We start from the raw sequence: 12334 nt of genomic DNA, 5'->3' as shown, positions 1-12334 counted from the left end.
CTTAAATATTCTTCATCTCTGTTGTTATATGTTATTGTTATATATGTAAGATGGAACCAGAACCAGAACCTTGAACGAGTGTTCTTGACTCTATGGTTTTATCGACACCTTCATTTCCATACCCATATCTGCATATTTTTTATTACAAGTAAGATAAGGTTTAGTCTAGGAACAATAAAATATTGCAGTGTAGAACCATTTTAAAAACCAATATTTCAGTACAGTCTGCTAAAAATCAAACCCGGGACATCAAAAATGATTGCCGGATGCGCTAACCACTACACAAAGAGGCGGACTTTGATGGCTGCGCTTTGGTAAAAACCCTGAAAAAGGAAACCAGTGTTATTAAGTTTGCATATGGTTCGCACATTTGCTTCCATTCTTGAAGTCTCGAGTTGTATTCCTGGCCGAGCTGAAATAATATATCTAAAAAGTGGCTTTACACAGCAATATTTCATCATTCCTGGACAATTACTCGAAATGTAAGGCTAATCGTCTTACCTTCATGTAAAATATGAATAATATGATAAGCTGCTTTTTTTAAAAATTGCATATGGCACTTGAGGATAGGAGTATGATTATGATAAGAAAATAAGTAAATGTTTCAAAAACTGTAATTCTACAAAAAAAATAAGAAAATAATGTCTAATATTTTGTTTTAATGTAAAAATATAATTTACATTCATATAAAACACCTGAATTTTTCTTGTTTGCTCGTTTTATTTAAGACAAACATTTTTGCTTATCAGCTTGAATTCGATATAAATTGCAAAATAAACACCCTCGAAATGTATCAAAAAACGCCCTAAAATTACGTGCTTGAAATGTTACGAATTTTCAGATACGGTGTAATGTATTTTTAATTATGGTTATCAATATATTCAGAAAATATTTCGACATTGTCAAATTATATTAATTTTCCCAACGCAACGCCGAGAATGTTCTTCAATAAATTATTTTTCAAGATATACTTACATATATGCTCCAAATAATAATGACAATCTTAAAATTATTATTCTTCCAGCTGAATCATCTAGAATATCACATAAAACGAAATGCTTTCCATCTAAGATATGTATTATATCAAATGAAAAATTTGTTCTTAATCTACATGCTTTATTTTAATGACTGTATTAATGATTTAAGTAAAAATGTTGAAATCGGTTTTTAATATTTTTACAAAGTATCAAATGTCAATCATAAAAACTTATTTTCAAAACAATATGATTTCGTATGTAGCTGCATTTCAAAACTTAAGGTTGTTAATATTGTACAAATACTAATGAATTTTTATGGACAATTTTGTTTTTTCAATTTTAAAATTTTGTATGCTACAATATATAATTTTTTTCTTGATTTTTGAAAATGCATAAAATTGCTTTACGTAATAATATTTTGAGTATGTGCAAATATTTGGAGCAAATATGTACTGGATTCTACTCTGAGCGGAATTCATATTTGGACACAAAAAATATACTCAATTGGTCCACAAAAAAGTACGAAAATTAAAAGGTATTTCCGAGCATTGCCTTATTGGTAAAACGGGTTAGATGACTCTCAACTACATTGGCAAAGGGTTCTTCTCTTCTACTTATTATCACAAGAAAAAATATTTTTGCTCCAACATGGCTAATGGTAAATGTTACAGTATGTAAAGGGGCTAATTAAACCGCTCAATGATAGGTAATAAGCCCTATCAATGCCTTGTCTTCCATATCCCCTTCTCTTAAATGTAATTTATCTCTATTTCAACGCAAAAACGAATGCATTAGAGTAAAAAAAGAATGGAATTAAAGTAGATAATAAAAAAACTGAATGAAGTTAGTGAGATTAAATATTTGGGGGAAAAGATAGATTTTAAACTTATATTTCATCGAAATTCTAAAATAGTGAAAACGATTGCAAAAAAAATCAATTTTGGGAAAAATAAGAAGATTTGTTGATGAATATTCATGCAAAATTATTTATAACATTTATTGAACCACACACTACTTTTTTTTTTTGCACCACAACAGGCCAGGAGGCCTAATTATAGTGGTGAATTCAATCACAAAGCACCCAGGCTTGAGAAAATTCACATTTTAATTTTTGTGTTCTCACCGGGAATCGAACCCGGAACCTTCCGTGCGTGAATCAAGCGTCTTGACCACTACACCACGGAGGCCGCCAACTACTGTAGCACCATATTATTTTTATCAAACCAAGAAAATTTGACAAACTGACCATATTATAAAACAAAATTGAACCGGGTTGTGGTCCCGTGGTAGTATTGTGGACTCACGTACCAAAGATCCCAGGTTCAAATCCCCTCTACCACAACCCGATTTCAATTTTTCCAGTACAATGTATTTACGACTTTTAGGAAGTGGTCTGAAAATTCAAATATTTCTGTAAATAATAAAAACTAAAGTATTTTTCTTTTTCCTTTAAAAAAAAGCTTTAAGATTCGTTTTGGAAAAAAGCCGGAACACAACTGTAAATTTGATGTAAAATTAATTAAAAGTACTAACACATGAGAAACAATAAATATAAAGTTTTGGAAAAAAAATCATCAAAGCCAACATATATGATCACAATAACAGTGAAAAGGTAAAAATCAGACTTTCATTTAGAAAAAAGGTGAAGTCACAAAATAATATGAAATTGAATTTTGTCATTGCAATAGAATTAAAATTATATCAAATATTCTACGGAATATTTTTCCCACATGAAAAACTGTAGAGGAGTTTTCGATTATACCTATGTAGTTTTTTTAATGACTTCGTGTCTCGCCACGTGTTTGTATTCGCTTTGTGGTGGTAATAAATTAATTAAAATTTTGAACGAACACCTCTACGAAGCTCTCATTATTTATGTTCGCGTCCGACAAACTTCAAGGTAAAAATAAAAGGTTTTGTAGTACTGTGACAACTGACACTTGTGATAAATGTAAGCAGAAAGGACCAGTAGCCCTAGCACAGTCACTGAGGTTTTCGCTTAAAAATATTTTTTGTATGTAGGCGAAAACAAACATCAAGTTCATTATTTAAAACCAAAAAATAACAAACTTAAATTAACACGTACATTGTATTAGTTTTTGACAAACCCATAGAAGGCATAGTGTTTTGCCGAAATTCGTTGGTTATGTACATGTAAGATGACCTGCGTATTTTTGAGTTTTTTTATTGATTTTTCCCGAAGATCTGAGTATTATGTTTAGTTTTGTAAATTATGGAAAAAACATTATTGAATGAATGTTTACATGTTCTTTTTAATGTCTTTATTTCAGAATATTCCTTTTTTTGCTTGATGATGTTACATATAACGTTACATCACTGCACGCAAATAATTTTTTTACAACAGTTTTCAAAGTACAATGTGCCACGATTTAAAAAAAAAAACAGATGTTTTGGGTACATAAACAAACTTTTTATCATATTTCCATTTTATTACCTAAAAGAGTTTTGAAGTAAGATTTTGTGTTTTCTTCCCCATTTTAATATTTTATTATGTTTGTTTTATTTTTTTACACTTCTTACAGCAATTAAAATTTGTATATAAAAATATATAAATGAAAAGTATTTGTGTATTTGATGTACGTGAGAACGTGACTCAGGTGTGACTCTTTATGTGTATGAAAATGCCGAACATGGCTCTAGTTCATTATTTTTTTATTTATTTATTCATATAAAGATATAAATTACAAAAATATATAATAACGTATCCCTAACTCTATGAGGCCAAGAGCCCGTGTTGAGTTAGGATACAACAAAATAAAAAGTGGCAGCATGCATATTATTATAGAATACAACAAATAAACTTAAAATATAAGAAATAACACACTGATTTGAGTCTACTGAACACTTGGCATTTTCAAACGAATGTAGAAATGCCCGAACAAGGCGAAACAATTTTCACGAAATTTTTATTTTAATTTTTTGTAAAAATAGAAGAAAGTGTTCAGTAGACTCGATTGAGTGTGTGATTTTTTTTATATTAAAAGTTTAAATAAAGATTTCTACAAAATAAACTCCAAATCAATCAACAACAACATTTTTTTTTTTAACACAAATTTCAATAAACTTTTGAACAACTCGCTCAATAGTACTATGTACAATTCTATGCAATGTCTCGCAGCAGTCTTTTTATGACCTCACGAATGCCCACCCCTGGAATGGAATATGGATTCCAGTTAGAATTTTGTCATTTTCGACATAGCTCATTTACTAGTGAATTTTCACTTAGCTATATAAAATAAAAATAAAAATTCCGCCACATGGGTTTGGAACTCTAACAATGCCTGTCAACACCAAATACGATATTTTGCATGAACGATCGGCAATACCTTCGTTCGATCGAATTCGTGTATACTAGTACTTCCGTCCCCACAATAACAGTGTTACTTTTGTGCATCGTTTTTAAGTCAGACGAGTTTTATAACATCTGGTGCAGGCATACCATTACTTTATTAGGTACGTAAGTATGAAGAAACATGGCTCAAATGCAATTTAAAATGGACCATTACACCCGGAACAAAATTACAAAGCGAGCAATATATTTCCGTATGAAGCTCCAACTGTTAATATTTCTGCATAATACATTATAACGAGTACTTTAGTTTCAACGTATGTCTGTATTTTATGATCTGCTGTTTAGTAATATGGTGATGTACTCATGCAATATTACCGGAATATCTCACCAAGCAGTAATGGAGGACTAAATAATTAAATAATTGATAATATCTTTACAGCGTATCTATTAAAAATTAAAGAGCTACATAGTACTATCGATATGAATTGCAATATGGGTAGTTATCATACATAATAATAATACATCAATATTAAATCGCGAATCGCAAAACACCTGGATTTACATCAATCATCATCATAATAAAATAGTTCCGCCACATGGGTTTGGAACTCAAACAATATCTGTCAACACCAAATACGATATTTTGCATGAACGATCGGCAATACCTTCGTTCGTTCTGCTATTTATAAAATCTTCTAAGAGCAACTTTAGTTTTTATACCCCAATGTCCAGAATGTGTAGATTAGTCAAATCATCACACGACTTGGAATTTTTTGGGATAGATCTTCCGGCTTTTCGTAGATCTCTTCGCGACTAAACAGTGTGGGATGAAGTTGGATTGGCATGGTTTAGCTCAAAGTTTTTGGTCTTTCGTTTTTTTAAATATATTGTTTACAATTATTGTTTTGGCCTTGTTTGTCTTTGCTAAATAGTTTTATGTTCTTTTTGTTCAATTTCTTGCATTTATGTTTCTTCATGTAACTGTTGTAATTGGCTTAGGCCGTATATGTATAATAAATAAGCTCTACAGCCATAGCTGGGCTTGGCTGAATCCAGGAATCTCCTCTACTCTTGCCGGTCTGCCTTTCTTCTTCAGTTCCTCACTTCCACGTTGTCGTATATGCACTAATGCAGTCCATCCATCGCATTTCAGGTCTTCCTGGTCCTCATCGTTCTTGTGGCACAGAGAGTTAAGCGTTTTATGGGCTTTTTGTCGTCCATTCTTATTGCATGGTCGGCCAATCTCAAGCGCCCCACTTTGATGGAATTGATTACATCGGGTGCTTTGAAGATTTCATATAGCTCCCTATTGTAGCAATGACGATAATGGTTCTTTTCTCTCACATGGCCATAGACAACTCTAAGGATTTTACTTTCGAAAGATGCAATGGTTTCCTCAATATCTTTGTCATAACCCAGGTTTTGGAGGCATTTGTCAGAATTGGTTTGAACAAAGTTTTGTTCAGTATTATTTTAGTATTTTTTTCGTACAAGTTTCAATAGTAATTGTTGGTGAAGTTCGTAGTAGCAACGGTTGACAGCCATTATTTTCCTTCTGATTTCTTCCTGTGCATTGTTGCCACGAGTGACTAGAACCGAGGTATGATGTAAACGAGTTGATGACAGCGTCATCGTGATTTTCCGCTGTAAAGATGTGGGGAATTATGCCTTAGGTTTGATAGGCAATCATAAATGTTGTTTTATTTAAATTTTCCTAGTACTTAGTTCAAGCGCTCTTAATGCTTCGCGGATGGTTTGGAAAGATCTTCCGATGATATCAATCATCGAGACCGTTAACATCAATATCATCAGTATTACAGATGTTTTTTGCACTAAAATAAAGTGGACTCCAGATTTTTATTTCAACTCAAAAAAACATTTTTATGACGAAAATGGATTTCGATTCACGTGCAATTCACGTAAAAGTGTGATTTTTTTAATAGCTTGCATAAAATATATTTTTTTTAAAAAGTGCCTTTAAATATCTCATAATGAATACTACACATAATTGCAAACATTTTAAAATATTCAACTTGATGTTTTATTTATTTTGTTTATTTGGGGCTAGCTTTTAAAAAGTGCAATTTCTCACAACTTGTAAAATATCACTTACTAACTTATGCCAAAAACCCGACGATATATATGGAGCATATAATTTATTCCTTTTTTTCTGTTTTTTTTTATTTTCCGTACTCCCAAATTCAAATTTCCACATTTTTAATTCATAAATTCTAAATTCCCATTTTCCATGTTCCTTTTTTCCTAATTCCCATATTCTATATTCCCATAATCTCATATTCTCACATTCGAGTTATTTCCACATTCCATTTTTCACATTCCGTATTCCCATATTCCATATCCTCACAGTCTCATAGGCATGGCATATTCTTATATTCCGTACTCCTGTATTCCCACATTTCCGCATTCTTTATTCCTGGACTCCCCCATTCCTTTTCCTTCATATTTCTATATTGCTATATTCTGTGAACTACATATGTATATTCCCATATTCCATATTTTTTTCCCGAAAATATTATCCATTCCATACACGAGTAAATGGGTTTTTTTCAATTGCTTATCGATTTTAATTATCCTCTACGTCAGTGAATTTTGAAAAAGGCAGAATACTAACTGTAATTTGAAGTTTTTTCATCGATTTGAGTCTATTTTTAAAAAAGACAACAAATACTTTTATCAGTTCAGTGAAAACCTATTTCGAGAACTCATCACTTCAATCTAAATTCAATGTATAAAATAATCAAAGCTTTATTTTCACTCACACGTCAATGTAATCGTGAATATATTGTATAATGTTTTCTGTATGCAATTTTGATTGGTTTTTCTTTGTTATGAAATCTATATTTTGTCCGCTTTGGGGTGTTGTAGTTAAAAGCATGTTTAACTGCATACAGTTATAAGCACACTGGATTCAATTCTCGGATACTAAACAATTAAATTTCTAAATACGTATAAAAACAGTACTAAAAGTAAATGAATTGTCCCGCTTTTTTTTATTACGTTATCATGAAAACATTTTGTTGAAATATTAAAAAAGACGTGTTTATTTGTATTGTTTTTTGTAAATAAGGGTTGATAGGTGTATTAAAATTATTGCGACAGAGAAGAAAAACATTTTTCTGGAGATAATATGCTAGATTTTTTATAGTCATTATCTGGTTTGAGTGATCTCATTTTTTTCCTGTCTGTTGCAATAGATGTCAAACTTGATAACTGTCTAGAGGGTGGAATCCAGCCTTGTTTTTAAGCATTTAGAGGTACTGAAAAAATACCGTAATTATATGTTTAAAAGATGTAATTTAATCCTTTGAAATATTATAAAAATGTTGTAATAATGATATGAACATTAAAACGGGTTGTGATCCTGTGAATTGAGTCACGAATGCCGGATCAGGAGGCCAGAAGCTCTAACCCCGCTCTGCCACAACTTGTTTCCCATTTTCTAACACAATTATTTACGACTAAAAAAAATGGCCCCAAAATGAATAAATGTAAGAACGCAAAAATTACTTAAAAAAATATTTATAAAATGAACAAATAAATAAAATACAGTAAAAGTCTTGCAGGATACAACTCGCAAAACGTAAATTTTAAATGGGTAACTCCATTTAATGAGGAATTATATTTTTTTTTATTTATTTGTCAATAGACTATCAAACAAAGACAAATTTAAAACAAAATGTGCATTATGTTATCAGCGCTATGATTTCTTAAAGTTTTGTAATTTTGAAATTACTCCGTCAGTGACGTCACAAGTTATCTTCAGTGAGTTCTGCTGATTGATGAGTTGGCTTTTAAAAACCGGAAATCTTTCATAAATGTCTTGTCATTCGGTGACGTAGTTCAAAGTATTTCGTTTTTATTAAAATTATTTTTATTAATATTTTCAAACATTTTCGAGACACTTCGCCTTAAATGTTCTAATTTTTACAGCGTGCAAGAAATCATTTTTGTAAATCTATTTCACCGTAGCACCAAACTTCTTTATTCAAAATATACTCTGTGTTCATAATTTTAGGTCAAATAAAAACATTGAAATTATTCATATGAATTTTCGCATTATATTTGCATTGCGTTTATAAACTGATTGCAAAGTATGGCTCATTCTCATCAACCCGGCGCTACAAAACAATATAGGATGGATTCATTATATTCTTATTATTTTTTATTGTATTTATTTATTTAATGCCCGGTGAACCTAATACAGAACACCACGAGACCGACTAATCTCCACTCGGCATATTTTTGCAGTATTTCACCTAAAGTAGCTACTTAATACATTTTGAATAAATACAAAATAATACGATAAATGTCAATCCACCCTAATTAAATCGTGCCCAATGAATTTGGACGATATACGCAAAATAGGCCTATCTCGATTATTTTTTTACAAGTACAGATAATTTTTATCTATTTTTCTATTACAATTTAATACAACAGTTTAGCCTTTTTGATGCCATACGCCAGTTTAGATTCACTTTGATATATCGGAATAAGAAAACACGATTTAATACTTGTCGGGATTAGAAGGCTGCACTTGTAGGCAGACGTACTAACCACTGTACCACGAGGTGCACATGAATCTAGAAATTAATCCATGACCCGTATTACAGTTTTATGTATGAAAAATAAAATATGCAAATTTGCAATATTTTTTTCCTAACAAGTTTCCGACGAATATAATTTAAATTTTCATGCGAATAGATACATTTTTGCGCATAAATATTTATTTTAATTTATACCGTCTCGATATGTAGCGATCAAGATATCGTTTGTAAATGACTCCCTGTTTAATATTAAATTTTAGATAGAACCATTGTTTGAAGTCAAGGGAACTAATTGGAATTTCAGTTTAAATTATTTTAATTTTATTATTTAATCATTTAGATAAGACATTTGAAAATATTATTGACGTGTATCAACGTCAAAATATAATTATAACAACTAAAATTAGTTTTTTTTCAATTATCTTATTTGAAAAAATGTTTTATCAAAATAAAAATTATATCTGAAAAATACTTATGACACACTGGAACGTGTTCAAGGGACAGTGGAGTACCTAACATTCCCAAAAAAATATGAATTACAAAAAAAAGTTTGTACAATATTGTCTTTGTTTTTTTTTTTTGGTTGTTGAATCATTTTTTTTTTTAATGAAGGTAAATTTTTAATTTTATTTCAAATAAACATTTACTCTTGTTAAAAATGCATGTCCGAGTAATTTTTTTTCATTATTGAAGAGTTCTGCAGGCTTTTTCTGTCACAATTTCGTCTCGTAAAATCGTTTGTTTGTCATATATCCATCTCACTTTAATACAATCAAAATCGTATTTCGCTATAATTGCCTCTCATACGGTACGTATGAATTTATGAAACGAATTATTTACAGAATAAGGCTACAGCACGTGTCTTTAAAAATGTGGAAAAACGTATATATTTCATGGATAAAATAAAATAGCAACGGATGAATTAATTGTATAAAGGTTTTCATACACACCAATAAAGGTTTCACTTTGCAAACATTTTCAACACGTCATTGTCTTGTAGAACACAAAAAATATGTCGAATAAAAATACTTAATGTCCGATGTATCCGTATGCATACTAAATATTATAATGGTTATTTAAGATTATTTTTTTTAATAGATGTTTCGTTAGCTGTGTGTAGAACGTTTTAGTAGCAGTTTTAACAAAAGTCCAGTCTTTATGTATTTATGTCCGCCAATGTATTATTTACGCTTTGCAGAAATTTTTAAACTGAACTCTCCCAAGACGTATTTTATGCGAAAAATGTATTTATTTTTATCTTTTGAAAATTTTGGTAAAATGCAGTTAAATTCGTTATGCATTCAGCGAATGATTTTTAAGTGTCGTAATTTTAATATGCAAAGTTCTGTTTTTTTATCAATTAAATCTACATGGAAATATATTTAATTAAAGCATCAGAATCCAGCCCCTTGGTAGTATTGAAGACTCAAAAAAAAAGACTCGAACTCTGCTCTATAACAACGTTGTTCCTATTTAATGGGAGTGATTTACTCAAATGATACCGAAAAATAAAATATTGGCTTAAATCATAAGAACAGAAATATTTTTTTAGAAACGATTGTTTGGTTGAATGTTATGACTGGAAATAAAGGTAAAGATATACGAACATGCAACAACGCAGCACGAACGCATACTATTAGTGAGCGATTGCTACTTAGTGGCATGTGTGTCGAAAAGTTTGCTAATATCGAGCATACTTAAATAAGCATGCTGAAAAAACGACTGACAGTTGTTTTTTAACATGTTACCCGTGACGGGGGTGGAAGGGGGAATGCTCAAATGCAGGTTTGAACACGTATGTTAATTAGCATGCTAGTCTCAATCAGTCTCTTTCTTCTTCTTCTTTATTTCCTTCGCGTTGACAACTGTTTTGGGATGCATTGCGTTGCAAGCAAAAGGATTTTTTCTTTCAGTTCTGTGCAGATAGCCACTTGATTTTTTATGTTTTTCACTACACTGGCAGAAAGCCTGCTAGAAATTGACAGGTGTGTTGGAGCGTTTGCTTTGAGCGTGCATATTCAAGAGTATGCTTAAAACTAATCTGCTTATCTAAAGCAAATACATACAGTTAAAGAGCATGCTTGTCTTAAGTATGCTGATAGGCATGCTTTTTTAGTAGCATGTCTATCTGTACCTTTATAGCTTTAACTTGTACTGCAATCATTTTATTTTATTTTTTACGGAATATTAAACATCATTATTCATTTCGTAATAACGACAAAATGGGCGTGCGTAAATTTCAGCACCTTGTTTAATTTTATTGGAAAAATGAATCATTTCTTATCAAATTAAATAAGGCATATTTATTGATTTTCTAGTTTTTATAAAGAACACAACATTATAATTGAAAAAAAATAAAAATTCAACAATAAATTTAAATAAACATTATAGTCCTATGTCTTATGTTGCGGACTCACAGATCAGAGGCCCGATGTTTAAACTGCAGTCTACCTCCACCTGATTCCCATTTTGTAATAGTGAGTTATTTACAACTCGTTTGAAATGGCCCAAAAATTTAAATATTTTTGTAAATCGTAAGAACGCATTTTTTTTTTTTTTTTAAAGTTAGATCAAAATTTGTAAACCCACATTTTATTCAAATCCAGCTAAGCGACTAGAAAATGTAAAAAAAAATCTGCTATTAAAGTAAATTTGCTTGATTCAGAACATAAAAAATACATTTTTTTTAATGGTATAAAAAAATAACTTACCTGTTTGTCTTTTGATGAACAGTTTTCCTTTTAATTTCACTTTAAATTAGTAATAATTGTTTAACAAACTTAAATATACAACAGATGCTAACGCAAACCCTTATTAATAAAGATTTATATCAAATTAATCTATTAAAGTTAAAATATTTTCTAAATAATACCTTAAGAGAAGTATTATTGATTGATAAATTTTACATTAAACGGTTAACAATACTAACTTTTCAAATATTTTGATAACGGTACACAAAATTAAAACAATAGGCACCAATTTCACAAAACAAACACAAACTCACTGTTTAAACGCGATAAGGATCGGATGAATTTATCGGTTCTAAAGGGTAAATTAAAATTATTTTTCACACACAAAAACGTGTGAAAAGTTTTACGGGCTTTCGCGTAAACGACTTAAATACGGAAAAGCCTCGCTGAAACCGGCCGGTGTATCGGCTGTCAAGCAACGACTGGTAGGACGCGGTAAATTTTTCTAAGTCTCGACGCATGCGCGCGTCTCGGTGGAAATAGCACATAATTATTATTGCCATCCATGCCACAATTAGCACCAAAAACATTGAGGAAGATGTGACGCAGTGCACATGGCGGCGCTTCTTGTCCGTATTACGCCCTCCGAACTTTGTTTTCAATGGGAGTATTTATTTGTTGATTGCGGCGTTAATCGTTGTTTGGTTGATTAGATTAAGATAAAAATCAATCTGTTTGTAAGATAAATCGGTATATTTACTTTTTAACGGGATGCTTTATTAAAACGGT

The 12334-nt window shown here is 30.7% G+C and overlaps 1 long non-coding RNA gene across 1 annotated transcript in view; it reads right to left on the bottom strand.

The window, feature by feature from the left end:
• Window positions 1–12000, bottom strand: part of LOC148284654 (uncharacterized) — an 87530-nt gene extending 75530 nt beyond the window's left edge. The window contains exons 1-2 of the long non-coding RNA XR_015824291.1: window positions 11860–12000; window positions 11567–11716 (exon numbers count right to left, since the gene is read on the bottom strand). This is a non-coding gene — a long non-coding RNA (uncharacterized LOC148284654). The remainder of the gene's footprint in view (window positions 1–11566; window positions 11717–11859) is intronic.
• Window positions 12001–12334: the final 334 nt, after the last annotated feature.

The sequence above is a fragment of the Micrasema longulum genome, unplaced genomic scaffold (genome assembly GCF_059751315.1).
Source record: "Micrasema longulum isolate JH-2025_06_02 unplaced genomic scaffold, ASM5975131v1 h1tg000099l, whole genome shotgun sequence".
NCBI classification, from domain to species: domain Eukaryota; kingdom Metazoa; phylum Arthropoda; class Insecta; order Trichoptera; family Brachycentridae; genus Micrasema; species Micrasema longulum.
The sequence above is the reverse complement of the archived record's forward strand: the minus strand, read 5'-3'. Positions and strand labels throughout refer to the sequence as shown.